The sequence below is a fragment of the Alligator sinensis genome, unplaced genomic scaffold (assembly GCF_000455745.1).
Source record: "Alligator sinensis unplaced genomic scaffold, ASM45574v1 scaffold708_1, whole genome shotgun sequence".
In the NCBI taxonomy this organism is placed as follows: Eukaryota; Metazoa; Chordata; order Crocodylia; family Alligatoridae; genus Alligator; species Alligator sinensis.
The window spans coordinates 1679387-1693737 of NW_005842183.1; the positions used below are offsets into that span (position 1 = coordinate 1679387).

Below are 14351 nucleotides of genomic sequence, written 5' to 3' on the forward strand. Positions count from 1 at the left end.
CAGATCATTGACTCAGTAGATTATAATGGCTCCTTCAGAGCTGTTGCAGTCTGTTTTATTAATGGCTGCACATTAAGTCTATCAGGGGAATATCCAGTGACATTTTTGTCCAAGTAAATCACTGCATACTTACAGCAGCCAGTTTTCATGCCTCAGTATTTGTTTTTTTTTCAGGATATCATAAACGGATAATAAATAATGGCCTCATTTCTTGTGGAATTTTCATTTTTGTTAACTGTAAAAGCCTGGTGCTTATATAGCAGCACTCAGCGTTTTCTGTCTGCAAAGCACTTTGCAAAAGCGTTACACTCATGGGGATGCAATCTCTTGGTTTCAGAATTTCAGAACTTAGCAAGCACTTTACTTCTGGGCTCCTTCGGAGTACCTCTCAGAGCAAAAATTCCCATCGAGTTGGTAGGTATTGTGTTTACTTGGCCTCATAGCTATTACAGTTCTCTAGAGAATATATAATTAAATCCACAAATATCTGGGTTAAGCAACTGGCAAAGCCTGGATATTTTTATTGGCCAGTTAAAAATGTATAAAGGAATTTATACTTCTCTGCGATTTCTAACTTAGGTACTTAGCTAGCTCCAAGCACTCGAGTAGTTGGTCACCTCCCAGTCACCATAAAAAGGGATGAAGGAAGGAAAGTAGAACTTCTTAAAACTGTCAAGGCTAGAATTTCATCTGTTATAAATTAATGTTTCCAGAGCCTAGGCAGAGCTTATATTACTAAAGATGTAGCTCACATTTCTCATAGTTCATCACCCAAGGGCGTTTTATACATGTGCTGTGTGGGAGTGGTGGGGAGGCCGCTTTAATTAGAGCTGCTCTAATTAAAGTGCCTGGAGCAGCTCTTTAGATAAAACATGCCTGCCACTATTTTTAAGCATGGGGATGCTGATACACGAGACGCTGGAGGCTGCTGGAGCATGGTAATTACCACGCTCCAGCAGACTCAATCGAGTCAGCTCTGATGCACTGTAATTACAGCGCATTGAAGCAGCCTTGCTGCTCACGTATAGGTATTTTCACTGTCTAACTCTTCATTGCAGGTTTTCACAAAGAGGCTTGTTGGACATCTCTCCGAGATGATTCAGTAGCAGCAAATCCTGTATCTGGGTAGGGAGTTGGCTTACTCTACATCAGTGGTTTTCAACCTGTGGTCCGCTGATGCCTGGGGGTCCACAGACTGAGGGGTCTGTGAAAGATGACTATGATCAATCAAAAGCATGTGAAGACCTACACTTAAAATTCAAAGGGATCTGCACCTCCATTTGAAATTTCCAAAGGAATCCCCACCTCCATTTGGAATATTTTAGGGGTCTGCAAATGAAAAAGGGTTGAAAACCACTGCTCTGGATGATTCTTGAAGTTCCCGATAACCTTATAGGCACATCCAGATGAGCACGCACACTGCACACGTTGCATATGCAAGCGTTCCCTGCGCTGCTAATTTGCAGTGTGGGGGGATGGAGGTTTTGACACTGGGAGATCCTGGTGTCAAAAAAAACCTGCGCTAGAAAAAATTCGGGCAGCGCATGTGGTGGCAATGTGTGCCACCCTAAACTGGAGCCTGGCTGGCTGGAGCCATACTCCAGTGGTGGCCAGGCTGCCTGCTGCTGGATTACCATTGCTGACGCCCTGGCCTCCAGGACCCCAGGTGTGGTTGCTGGGGCTAGCCCAGGTGCTTCCCCTAACCCACCTGGGGCAACTTGCCATGCGTCAGAGCACACATCCATGGGCGTTCCCCAGGGACAAGTAGCAGCACCAACTATGCACTGCTACTATTTGTCCCTGGGGAAACGCATGTGCATTGGACACGCATGTGTTGGACACGCCCAGTGAGTCTAACCAGTGTCTTGGCAATAACTAACCAAGAAGCATCTCTCCTTCCCATAAATCACTGCAAAGGAGAGGGCAATTTCTTTTGCACCTTTGTTACATAATTGTTGAATCTTGTCAAATGAAACATGTTGCCTATGGAAGATGAGAATGGGAACCTGTTTGCAGAGTTCCAATAAAAGGAATCCCTTCAAAGGCTGGCAATGAATCATGGGCTGTTACAACTGCAGTGGTAGGAGCCCTCTGGTTTACCAGCTGGATTTATGCTTCCGCCCTCGGATCTCTTGCCTAGTTTTAGGAATGTGAATGCCTAGAAGAACACTGACTCTTAGGAAGAGGCCAGTCTTGCTGGAATTCAAGCCTTTGGATAGGAGACAAAATTTATAGAAAATGAGCTATTTCCTTTGATAGCTCTTCTGTGATTGAGTGAACACAGATGAATGTTGGCTGCAAGGAGAGCCTCATTTGCTTTATAATGGATTTGAGGTTTGCTGATGATTTCTAGACCCTCGAGCAGTCTCCTTTATATAACCCCCTGTAATGGTAAAGGAGATGACTTTCCTGACCTTAATTAATAGTCTTTATGTTCCATTAGTACCTCCAAGCTCCCACCAAGATCAGAGCTCTGTTATTTCTGTCTTACACACTTAATAGTCCCTGGCACTGAAGTCTCTCAGCACCTCGGTATCTTAAATGTATTTACTCTCGCAACATCTTGTGATAGTGTTGTTATCCTGTCGGCGGGTGTATCTAAGCTCCAACCCACTCACGTCCCTGTTCCTATTCTCCCCGTCACTTGCCTGTGACACCTTGATATTAAAGAAAATACAAGAATGGGGAGGTTAGTTGTTGATCTGGTCTGTACCAAGACACAAGTTCAGCGAAGCTTCTTCCACAGGGGTCCACCTCCTCTACACCGTGTCCTCACTACACCTGGCTGGGAGGGAGTCCATACTTCCTGGTATAGATGCACCCAGTTCCTTTTTGATCCCCACTTAGGGAATCAAATTAGTCTGGGGTTTGAGTCCCTGCCTTGATCAGCAAATCCTTCCATGGTCCAGGCAGTTCCTGAATAGCGCTCTCCTTCATAGGAACTGTCAGTCATCAATTGATTCCTCACATCAGTCACTCCTGGCACTGATCCAGTCTCAATCAATTAGCCCAGGGGTGGCCAGAGTTACTTGCCATGGGAGCCACATCTGATCTTCCACCAAAGTTAAAGAGCCGGGGGGGAGGGGTGCCGAGTGACCTGGAGTGGAGGTGATCACTTCCCCCTTGCACCTTTTGTTTCCCCCTTCTTCCTCCCATTTTCCCTGCTCCTGCCAGCAGGTGCTGGCTGCAGGCCGCAGGATCGGGCTCCTGCCACCACAGCGCTGAGCTGCTCTGGCTTTCCCCACGGGGAGCGCGCCCCGGGGTAAGCAGTGCAGCCGCAGCCCATCTCTTGAGCCAGCAGTCCTGGAGGGAGAGGAGGGAGGAGGGCAGGCTTGGGGCTCACTTCCCACATGGAAAGTTGAAGTGGCAGGAAGTGCTGGGCTGCGTTGTCCCCTGGAGCTGCCTCGGGGAGAAGTGGATGGGGCTGTGGCCAATTTCTGGAGAGCCACAAGTACCGTGCCAGCAAGCCGCATGTGGCTCCCAAGCCGTGGTTTGGCCACCCCTGAATTAGCCTCTAACTGGGTGCCCCTGACAAGCACATTATTATTCTTCAATCACCTGTCTTTGGTTCCTCTCAATTCTGTCAATGAATTATTCTTTACCAGATTGACTCTCACTCATTTCTTCTCCATCACATCCCTTAATGGAAGATCAGTTCTCTTCCTTCGGATAGCCGATTCTCTTTTTCCCAACCCCCTTTTCATTATTAAATTAGTCAGTCCTCTGATTTGCTTCACCAGTCCCTGTTGCCTCCCTTCCCCAGCTGGAGCCCCACTGCCGCTCTCAGCAGATATGGCTGATTGGCTCCATGTCCAGGTAAGTTTGTTTCCCTGGCACTCACCTTTACCCCCTGGAACAGGGGCTGAGGCAGCTCGCTGTTACACATCCCTATATTACTGGTGAGGAACTGAGATTATGTGACTTGCCCAAACTTCCGTGATTTGAACCCAGGCCCTAGGGTAGTACCCAGCACTGGATTATCCTCTGGATGCTAATCGGTAACCCAAAGTGCTATGCTGAGGCTTGAGTTCACATCTGTCTTCTGCTACATTCCCACTGGAGTATCCTTTCTTCCCTTGTGCTGGGTACTACATATGCATATAACACGAGGAACACAAGTTATAAATGCATTAAGTGGAAAAAGCATGAGGAAGGCACAGATTGATGAAGTGACTCCTTCTAAGACAAATAGCAGCAGAGTTGAGAAAAGAGCAGAGGTCTTCTGATCCCTGATATAGTACCCTGTCCCTAAGAGTATGCAGTTTTAGGAAGTGCCGCTGGTTTTGTCCAGTAGTGAAGTAGTGGGGACCCGTCCAAGTCCAGTTATTCAGCTGGTCTGGGGCTACCTTCCATGTTGCCTGTGCTCACTTTTGTTTGTGCTGTTCTATCCTTCATACGTCTTAATTTGCTCAGAGTCAGTAATAGGACAGCCAAGTGGATTTTCAGAGAGGCCACTTTTTTGATGATCTCCCTAGATGTCTGCAGAGTTAGCGTTTTGGTGAATTGGTGGTGGAATGGCTGCTAATTGTGATGGTGGTTTTGCTCACTGAGATCTGGATGGAGATCACCAGTTCAGTTCACCTAGTCCCTACTTACAACCATAAGCCTGTGCTGACTTACCACACAGTAAACAAGCTGAAATCAACTTAAAGAGGAAAATCCTGTATCTTAAAACCCATCATTTTAGCCACCCAAATTCACAGTGTCGTACTTTTACGGTATCCATTTATAGCATCCATTTTACCATGAAGATATCTGCACAGGATGTAGTTAGGACCAGTCTATTTTTCTCTGCAAACCTGAAGCTACAGGGTTGAAATTAAAGATATGAAAAGTAAGCTTGAGTGGTAATTAAAGTGTTTAATGGAATGCGCTCCATCTGTTGGGCATTTATCTGTGATGAGGAGACTAAGAAACTTTAATGCAGGACCATAACTCTTTAGTAAAAAATGCAAATGTGGGTTTCACAGTTGGGCTTTAAACAGAAAACAAGTCACACGTGAGCCTACACACAGTGAGCCTTTGCCACTATTCTGCTGCTCAATTTTTATGCTCCATTGAAACCAAGGGAGTTATGCCAGTGTTAGACTGGAGGCGCATTGTTGTGAATCAGTTTTACTACATTTTAAATTAAAAATTCAACTGTTTTGGTTCCATCATGAGAGGGAAAAGACACTCTCTGTTTTCACATGGGCCACCCAATATTAATTGGTTAGATCCTCATTCTTCTGGTAGGAAATGGCATTATATTGATGCACGGCAGAAATGAAGATGGAGACAAAATTAAAGGCAGCGGTAATATTGTTATCATCCATCAGCTATTCCTGGGCTTTATACTGGAATTAGCATACTGGTGAGCCCTCCCTGGGAATCCTTAGAGGGGAAAAAAGAATTGCATTTTGCTTAATAGCCTCAAAGTGCATAATTCTGAAAGAAAACTGCTGTAAGAAGTACATGAAGAGAATCTGCTTGGGATTAGACCGTGCATTTTTATCACCTATTACAAAGTAGCAGGAAAAGAGCAAGAGTCTTTTCACACCAAACCATCTTGTGGAGAATTTGAGCTGATATTTTAGTGTGACATTGTTGGTTGGATATTTTCAGAAACATTCGCAAATAAATGACTTTGAAATAGCAGCCCTTCCAAAAGGCTTATGGGCCTGGTTAAATCCATGTCAGAGTAAGATTAGCTAAACCCATTTGTTATCAATCCTTAATTACTATCTCAAGGATCACTGAGACATTTAGAAGTGTTTGCTTATGCAAGGAGCCGTGTTTGTCTAGGTCTTCATTCTTCCTGTTGGCAAAAAAAAAAGTATTTCATCAAACTTGGTGTGAAACTAAGGGTATCTGCTAAAGCAGATAGCCAAGTAACAGGTGCTTCCCAGCCACAACATGTTTTCCTCTCTTTTTCTTTTTCATTTTAGCCTTTTGAGTTTTAGGCCCAACAGAAAATTCATTTGCCACTTCAACGAGACAAAGAGAAATTCCTTGCAATATCCGCTGCTTTGTATACAAGCAGTTCCAGCTGAGAGCTTATTGACTGAGCAGTTTCAAATGAATTCCCCAGGGACACAGATTAGGCAGGCCTTGGAAGAAAAGGTAAAGCTAAAGGATACGTTTTCCAAAGGCTGCTGTAACTTCATGTTCAGTCCCTAGCTGTCCTAGGAAATGGGACGAGAGGTGATCTAGTCTGTCCCCTTACACCATTCCCCTATACCTACACCATTGCAGATCTTTGTCTAACCTGCTCTGGAAAACCTCCAGTGATGGAGCGCCCATAACCTCCCTGGTTAATTGGTTTCAGTGCTTACACTTCAAAATCATTTTGGTGGTAGCTAACATATCTCTTCTAGAAACTTAGGCCTATTCCTTCTTGTTCTGTTCCCAGCGGTCGTTGAGGATGGTTTATGGCCTTTGACACCCATGAAAACTGCTGCAATGGCTCCCCTCAGTCTTCTCCTTGGAGTTCCTGCAGCTCCGAAAGCCTTTGAAATTATAGGCGCTAAATCCCCAAGTGAGCCCAGCCCTGCCAGGTAGTGACAGTGTTTGCAGTGGAGTGGAGAGTCATTGAATGCCATGGGACCAAGCTGTAAGTGGCTTGCGTGACTTTTGTCTACATGTGGCTAAAGGCAGTCAAAACCATGCCATCTTTGGGTGTTTATCACGGCTGCAGGGCACAGTGGGGTCCCTCATGGGTGGGGGGCAGCTTCCCAGTTTAGAGCACCCCTGTGGCTCCAATGTGTGACTGGCTGATGGGGCAGGAGATGTTGGGTTTGCTGGGGAGGGGTCTGGCCAACTCCTTGCTAGACAGGGTCACTTCAGGCTTTGGTGTGGCTCCCCTGCTGGTGCACTGGCTAGGAGGGTGCTGGCAAAGTTGGGCAGATTAATAGACCTGCTGGCTTGCAGTGGTCCTTATTTCCCTCTCCTTTTTCAGGATGATGGTATCTTCTTCACAGTAAGGGTTGCCAGAATCCGGAATGGGCTTCCAAGGAAGGTGGTGCTCTCCCCTACCTTGGGGGTCTTCAAGAGGAGACTGGACAAGCACCTAGCTGGGGTCATCTGACCCCAGCGCTCTTTCCTGCCCAGGGCAGGGGGTCGGACTCGATGACCTACTGAGGTCCCTTCCAACCCTAGAGTCTACAAATCTGTGATATAGGCTTTTGCTGTCTCTGTGGAACTTGGGAATGAATGGGAGCCCTAGAGGGGCTGAGGTGAATGCTGTGAGCAAGCAAGAGCCTTTTGCAGAGGCTTGGGGAAGGACATAAGGGGAGTGGGCCCAGGCATGAAAGGGCCAGAAGGCACGTTTCATGTTTTAGGCTATAGCTACACAGTAAGCGTACTGCCCCCATCAGTGGCACTTTCAAGCTACCCCTCTGTTTTCTAAACTGGAAGCAGTGTGGTCACAGTGCAGCACGGGCTTGGGTATTTCTATAGCAGGCTGAATAGCAGGGAGTGGATGTGCTAATAGTGTCTGTTGCTCTGCAGTGCTAATGAACCCACCCGGAGTATCATGCAGACATGGCAACACATGTTCCAGTTTAGGCGGAAGCCTGCGTGGAGCTGTTCAGTGCATCTGGGCTGCTGCTGCTAGGGATCAGAAGCTTGCAGTGTGGACATGTCTGTAAGGGTCAGAAAGAGGTCTGTGAGGTTGCATCTCTTTTGGAGGTTATTTGACATTTCCTGCTTTTTACACCGTTTCACTTATGACAGCTGTCACCTCTGCTAGGCAGAGTGCCCAGTGATATTACAAGCCCCGTTCAAGGGAGCAGGACGTAGTCTTTGGGTGGGTTATAGCTTGAGAGCCCTGCTCACACCTGGGCTGCGCAGACTGGAAGCAGCTCCTGCAGGGATGTGCCTGGGGCAAGTACACTCTGTCTGCAAATCACAGAGCACCTGCCAGTCCTTTATGCTGCGTGCATGGTGAGCTCCTCATGGAGCCAGCCCAACTTTACTGGCAGACGTTGAGGTGTTGCTGCAGCCTCTCCCTAGCCCAAGCTTTCCCTGAACCTTTTGAGACGGTTTCTTGGCTCCGTGTGTTTCTTGGCTCTTCACTTGCTGTCTCATATTAGGATATGCAGACAGCAGTAGAGTGCAAAAACACGCAAGCTGGCTTTAAATGAGTTGGCTTGGGTACCTGAAGCAAACTTAATCCAGTAGCAGAAAGCTCCATGAACCACCTGACTATTCACTCCAGGCCTAGATTTCTGTCTTCCCAATAATGGAGAGGGCCTCTTAGCCTGTCTATCCCATCCAGTACTGCAGTAGATGGAGCTGCAGTGGGGCTAGTTTATCCCACTCATTATCTAGCTTACAGGACATTAGTCTATGCTGCCACAGCTAGACTGGTTTGGTACCCAAGTTAGCTGTCTATGCTGCAGTTGGCAGTGTCAGACATAGTCTTAGTGTGGGAACTCTTCTGGGGTGGGGCCCATCTTGGTTGTGTGCTTGCGGGCATTATTGCCGTGCGAACAATAATAATCACGGGTTTTTTTTCCAGTTTTTTTGTATTTGCACCTTGCAGATCTTTTCTTCTATTATATAGAACCGCTACATGTGGGTATGCTTGTCCTCTTCCTCTCTCCTGTAATTGATATGCAGCAGGAAGCTTAGCTGTCCCTAGAGGGATCATTTAGTTGTCGGTGACCTCCTTGTTTGATCAATATTCCCAGAAGGTCCAATAACAAGGTTTTGCCAGGTTGCAGTTCTTTTATAGCTCATCCAGGATTAGACTCCAAGGTCTTTCTGATTCTGAGACTTTTGTTTTGCTCATTCTGCTCTGTGGCCTTCTGGACAGATGCAGGAATAGATGCAGAAATGGCACATATCCTCATGCAAAAGGGCTCCCTCAAAACCCATCTGCCCTCCAAAAAAGGTAGGATGTAAGTGGTGAACTGGCTGTTTGATAGCTGTCTACCCAGGTAGCAATTCACTTAGGTTACAAGTCTTTTGGCTTAAAGACTGTGATTGCAGTGATTACAGGAAAAATGGAACAGGAACAATCATTTGCAGATAGCTCTGCACTCAAGGATGGTTCTTGAGAAAACCACTCAAAAAGATCCCTGCATGAAGGTAAAGATGCAGTGTATCTAGCTCAGACAGTCGGAGCCAGAACGGGGTCCTCCCCCCATTAGGATATGTTGAAATTACAGCCTCTTCAGGATCAGTGGAGATCAAAGTGCTTCTAAAAGGACACCCTTTTGGTGAACACACAAATTCTCCCCTCTCTGAGGGTGAGGGGGGCAAATATTGGAAATGTGTAATTGTTCCAAGCTACCAGTAATAAAATAATTGCTTCAAACTTCAAGCCACTGTTGTTTACAAAAAACCTGGTGTTGGCATTCATCAGTGAAAGGGGTCGATATGGTGAATATTATTACAGGCGTTGACATTTTTTCCCTTTTGCTTTCTTTTTGAATACCTCTAATCATAGCCTTAGACAGACCTGAGAATGTAATAAAGGGTTTCATCAAGGCTGTTTCCTACCAACCTATTATTTCTTGCAATTTGCTGGCAGTACCATCTGTGCTTGAAGCTTTATTAATCTGAAGTGAGTCCAGTGGCTGCCAAGATTTTTCAATTCTGTCCCTTGTTCTAGGCTTTTTATTTTTTTCTCCTACCTTGGTCTGGAATATAAAGCAAATATTTTAGCTGAAGTATCATCACCATTTACTTTTCCCCTTATGGATTAGTGACCATATTTCTTTAAAAAACACTTTTACCAGATTTTATTCAAAGCAATCAAAGGTGCTGTACTCTGCTCTGCCCTACGAACTCTCATGAAAAGGTCCTTGAGTAGCCAAGAAATTTCTGTCTTGGCCTCTTTCATGCTGGCAGTGGACATGTGATTTTTTAGGGCCTCATTATCAGAAGAATACTGTGCCATCCCCATGGGCAGATCTAGCATTTTGAAAAGGGGGGGGGCGGGGAAATAGAGATAGAGTAGTGTATCAGCACATATAACACAACACAAAATTTTCCCCAGTTAAAAAGAAACTAGAAGCTTTACTAATATGCCAGGAGCCTAATACTATATTATTCAGTTTGAGATCAAAGGAAAAACAAATATAGCTATTAAAATGTGTGCTGATTTGCTAGATTATGTATAAAAGTTTAAAAAAACCTCACAAATTAGGCAAAAAATAGTCAAAATACCAGTAGTGAAAGGATGTTTTCTCATTAGTCCTGTAGTCATAGTTGCATGTACATCTCTTATTCAGATTCATAGAACAAAATCTAGCCTCCTGGAGCATCTTGACAGTGTCTCCAGTGCTTAACTATCAGTCTTTCTACACTGGAGTTAATATTACCACACCTGAGTTAAGATTTTTTAGCTAGAGCTAGAAACAGTCTCCAGGGCTTTGAAATTGAAGAGAGACATTACCAGAAATGGCTAACAGACAGCCAAATTGCAGAAGAAAGAATAGTTTGAAACATCAAGACCATTAAAAAGGATAGAGGGTTGTTAACACCTGCAGAATGAAGAGAGATTAGCAGGAATCAGGTAGAGTATAACAAGACATGAAGTCAGTTGATTCCCTCAGTGTTGCCTGCATAGAAATGCCGCTGCCCTCCCAGGCAGTTGGTTTTAAAGTTTGGGTGGAGCAGGAATCAAAGGGAGATGCAACTTATTGTTGGTGAGAAGACCACTCAGCACCGCCACTCCTGCCACACACGAGGCAGGCTTGGAAATGGAGCCGTGAAGCTGCCCTCCACCATCACTCTTCATATCGTTGCCTTTGCCTTTGGCTTGCAAGTGGTAATGTGCAGACACCCTTGAGGCAGCTTCACTACGTCATTCCAAGCTCTGGTGCATGTGGGTGGGGTGTCCTCCATGGTATGTTTGGGAGTGCCAAGAAAGTAGTATAGACATAGCCTAAAAGTTTACCCAATTTACCCAAATCATGCAGCAGAGCAGAAGATATAGAACTCTGGTCTCCTGTGCCTGGTCCTTCCCTACTCTACCATCATCTGCTTTTTGCTAAAAGCCACTCCTTTTGCAGGTCGTTGACAGTTTATCATTACTAGAAAGTTACCTCGTGGTGCAGCAGGCCATGTTCACTACCATGGTGTGGACTGTGACTTTGCAGGCAGTGTAGAGAGGGAATAATTTATTTACTGCCTGACGACCTGATTCATTACACATAACTTGTCCCGGAAAGTCATGGCCAACACGAGGTTGGCCAGCTCCCCAAGTTCCTGTTTGAATGCTTTCTAACTTTCTAGTGTGAATAAGCTGTCCGTGCAGCTTGCAGAGTTTCACGGGCCTTCAATTGGAGGCAGCGTGGTCTAGCTGTTAGATCAGGAGAATTTAGGAGGAAGAGGCCTGTATTCTATTCTAGCTGCTTTGCTGTGTGACGTGGGCAAGTTGCTTTAGTTTAGCTCCTAATCCATGTTGGATGGGTAATAATCCTTATCCACCTCTAAGTGCTTTAAGAGCTGTGAATGAAAGAGACTCTCTGGGCCATACAGTGGCAGTTTAAGCAGGCACAACTCCTGCGTTTAGTGGAGTGAATGTGCTGCTCATGCCAGCTCTGCGATCAGTCCCTGGCATTTACTAGCTGACTGCAGATTTTAGATGAGGACATGTACAGTAGTTTGCTTATAACTGCAGCTTTTAGCCATGCTCAGTTTTGCTTTTGAATTAACTTTTTACCTTTACAGCAGTGGTGCTCAATCTTTTTGCCTGGTGGACCAGATGGGCAGTGCCTAGCCCAGGGGTGGGCAGTTATTTCGGGTGGAGGGCCACTTACTGAGTTTTGGCAAGCTATCAAGGGCCACATGACAAGCAGCCAGGGCCAGATAAATATTAATTTTGTAGATTTTTTAGGGGCCCTGCAGGCTGGATAGAATGGCCTGGTGGGCTGCATCCAGCCCCCAAGCCGCATTTTGCCCACCCCTGGCTTAGCCCACCTATGGGCCAGATCTAGTGCCTGGAGTGAGCACAGCAGGGCCTCATCTGGCTGTGTGGAGAAGGGTGGGTGGCAGCCTGATCCTGATGCAGCTGCATAGGGGAAGGAGGCTTGGCTTGGTCCTGATCTGGCTTTGCAAGGAGAAGTGGGCAGCATGGCCCAGCCCAGATTCAGCTGTGCAGAGGGGGGCAGAGCCTGGCTCCAAACTGGCTGCGCCAGGGGAAGTGGGTGTGACCTGGCCCCAATTTGGCTGTGTGGAAGGAGGGCAACCTGGCTGCAACCCACTGTGCAGGGCTTGGGAGTTTGGCAGTGGGAATACATGGTGGTATTAATTGCCACTGCTTCTCCACTGCCAAATTTCCCAACCCATAGGAAGCTCCATGGGCCAGGTACCAGGGCTCCACGGGCCGCATTTGACTTTCAGGCCTGCGGTTGAGCTACCCCTGCTTTTGAGGATAAGCACAGGTAGGCAGTGGCACAGCATTGTAATGTCTTGGTGCAAATGGAGCATGTCTTTGATAAATGAGAAGCTGGTGCATGGGTGACAACAATTCTGTGTTAATACAACAGTAAATGCTATTGATAAGAACTTTCATCTGAAGGCTTCAGAGGTCCCAGTTAACCCGTAGGAAAGTGGCCGTCAGCCACTGGGAACAGGAGCCATCCTTTTCTAACCACTTGCTGCTGGAAGGCATCCACCTCTAGGGTAGAGCACTTCAATGCTTGCCTATACCCCAGTGGCAGTGTGTCCTACCGGTAGCAACAAATAGGGGGTGCACGTGCACCCCCTGAGAGTGCTGGTGCACCCCTTGACAGCCAGCATTCCCCGCTTCGGCAATGGGCAGGAGGGGCAGGTGAGTTCGCTGGTGCCCCCCCCCCGAAAGCACTGGCCGGGGAGTGGGGGCACCAGGAGAAGCAATCCCCGCAGTCCCCCCATGGCCAGTTGCGCCAACTGGGGTGCGGGTTGTTCCCCTGTGGCTGATTGCGTTGGCCTAGAAGTGCCAGCAGTGCACCCCTCCCCCACCTTCTGGTCGGCACCATCGGCTGTGGGGGGACCCCAGTTGTTGACTGGCTGCTGAGGGGCAAGTGCCCCCCCTGACTCAGAAGGCACCGGTCGCCTATATGTCATGCCCAGGTTGTTCCCAAGCAGGTTCTGCCCAGGTCCCACTTGCCTACATTACAGATACTCTCCAAACCCGTGGGGACACCATTGAGGCTACTCAGAGGTGCCCCTTGCTGTCATTTTTAAGACCACAGTCTCTAATAGGTTTGAGATTTGCCAGGTAGGGCACCCCCAGAGCAACCTCACTGCTTTATTTTGGGGATTGCAGTGTGTCTGAAGATGTGGGTGGGTGGGGCATACTGGCAGGGAGCTTGTCCAGGATTTGTCACCACTGTGATATGGATAAGCCCTAACAGCCCTAGTTTTGAACCAGGACTCTGCAGAGCAGGGTGCTTTGCTTGTACAGGACAAAAGGACATTCCCTGCCCCACAGAGCAGAAGCCAGTCTCGATACAGCGCAATACAGACCTTTTCAAAGGTCAAACACAGCTCATCGCCCCGAGGCCCTATTATTGCAAGCCCTAATTTGCAGAAAGGGAAATTGAATCATAGACAAGTTAAGGGATTTGCCCAAGATCAGACAGGGAGTCATTGGCAGAGCTGTTCTGCCAAGTCATAAATTCCCCAGATCTCAGTGCATTGGAGTGCATCACATCTCAGCACTTTAAAGCAGGAAGCAAAAAATACCAGATCCAATTAAAATCACTGGAGACTTTGACAGAGGCCCCATATAATTATAGCTTCGGAACTGAGCCAGGGAACCTGCTGCTAAGTTAATTCTAGATGGGTGCTGTTAACCCCAGCTCTTATACACATTAATGACTCAAAATGAGCATTCCTCATTTCTCCATCTCAAGTTATTATTTATTATTGCCTCAAAAGGCACCAGGTGCAGCAGCAGACTCAGTCTTTGTACCAGGCTGGAGCATTGGTTCAGTTTTGAATTGGAAGGAAGAATATCACATATAGGGTACCACCTCTGCTATTTGGAAGGACCTAGGTTTTCCCTGCAGCGTGGCATCCAAGCATAAGCTTCATGCTGCTTAGTTTTTGTGAAAATATGATGGAGGGGTTGTAGGCACCATTAATTCCTTCCTATTCAAAGGAAACTTAGTGACACTTTTAGCAGTAACTGTAGTAATTTAGCAGTATAGCTATTCAACCCCCTTCTACAACCTCCTAGTATATTTGTACATGTGCACATAATTTGACTCCCATCTGTGAGCTTAACAAAGACAAGAAGGTTGAGTAAAGTCTTTCCACTGCTGAATGATATTACTTCTGCTATATATGGATAACTTCCATCACAAGCTCACACAACAAACATGCTATTCAGCATGCAATGAATTAGACACTATACTCCGTATACATTGCCA

At 46.6% G+C, this 14351-nt stretch overlaps 1 protein-coding gene across 1 annotated transcript in view; it reads left to right on the forward strand.

Annotated features, from left to right (window-relative positions):
• Nucleotides 1–14351, forward strand: part of ARMH4 (armadillo-like helical domain containing 4) — a 116658-nt gene that overhangs the window by 31905 nt on the left and 70402 nt on the right. The gene's annotated exons all lie outside the window — the stretch shown is intronic.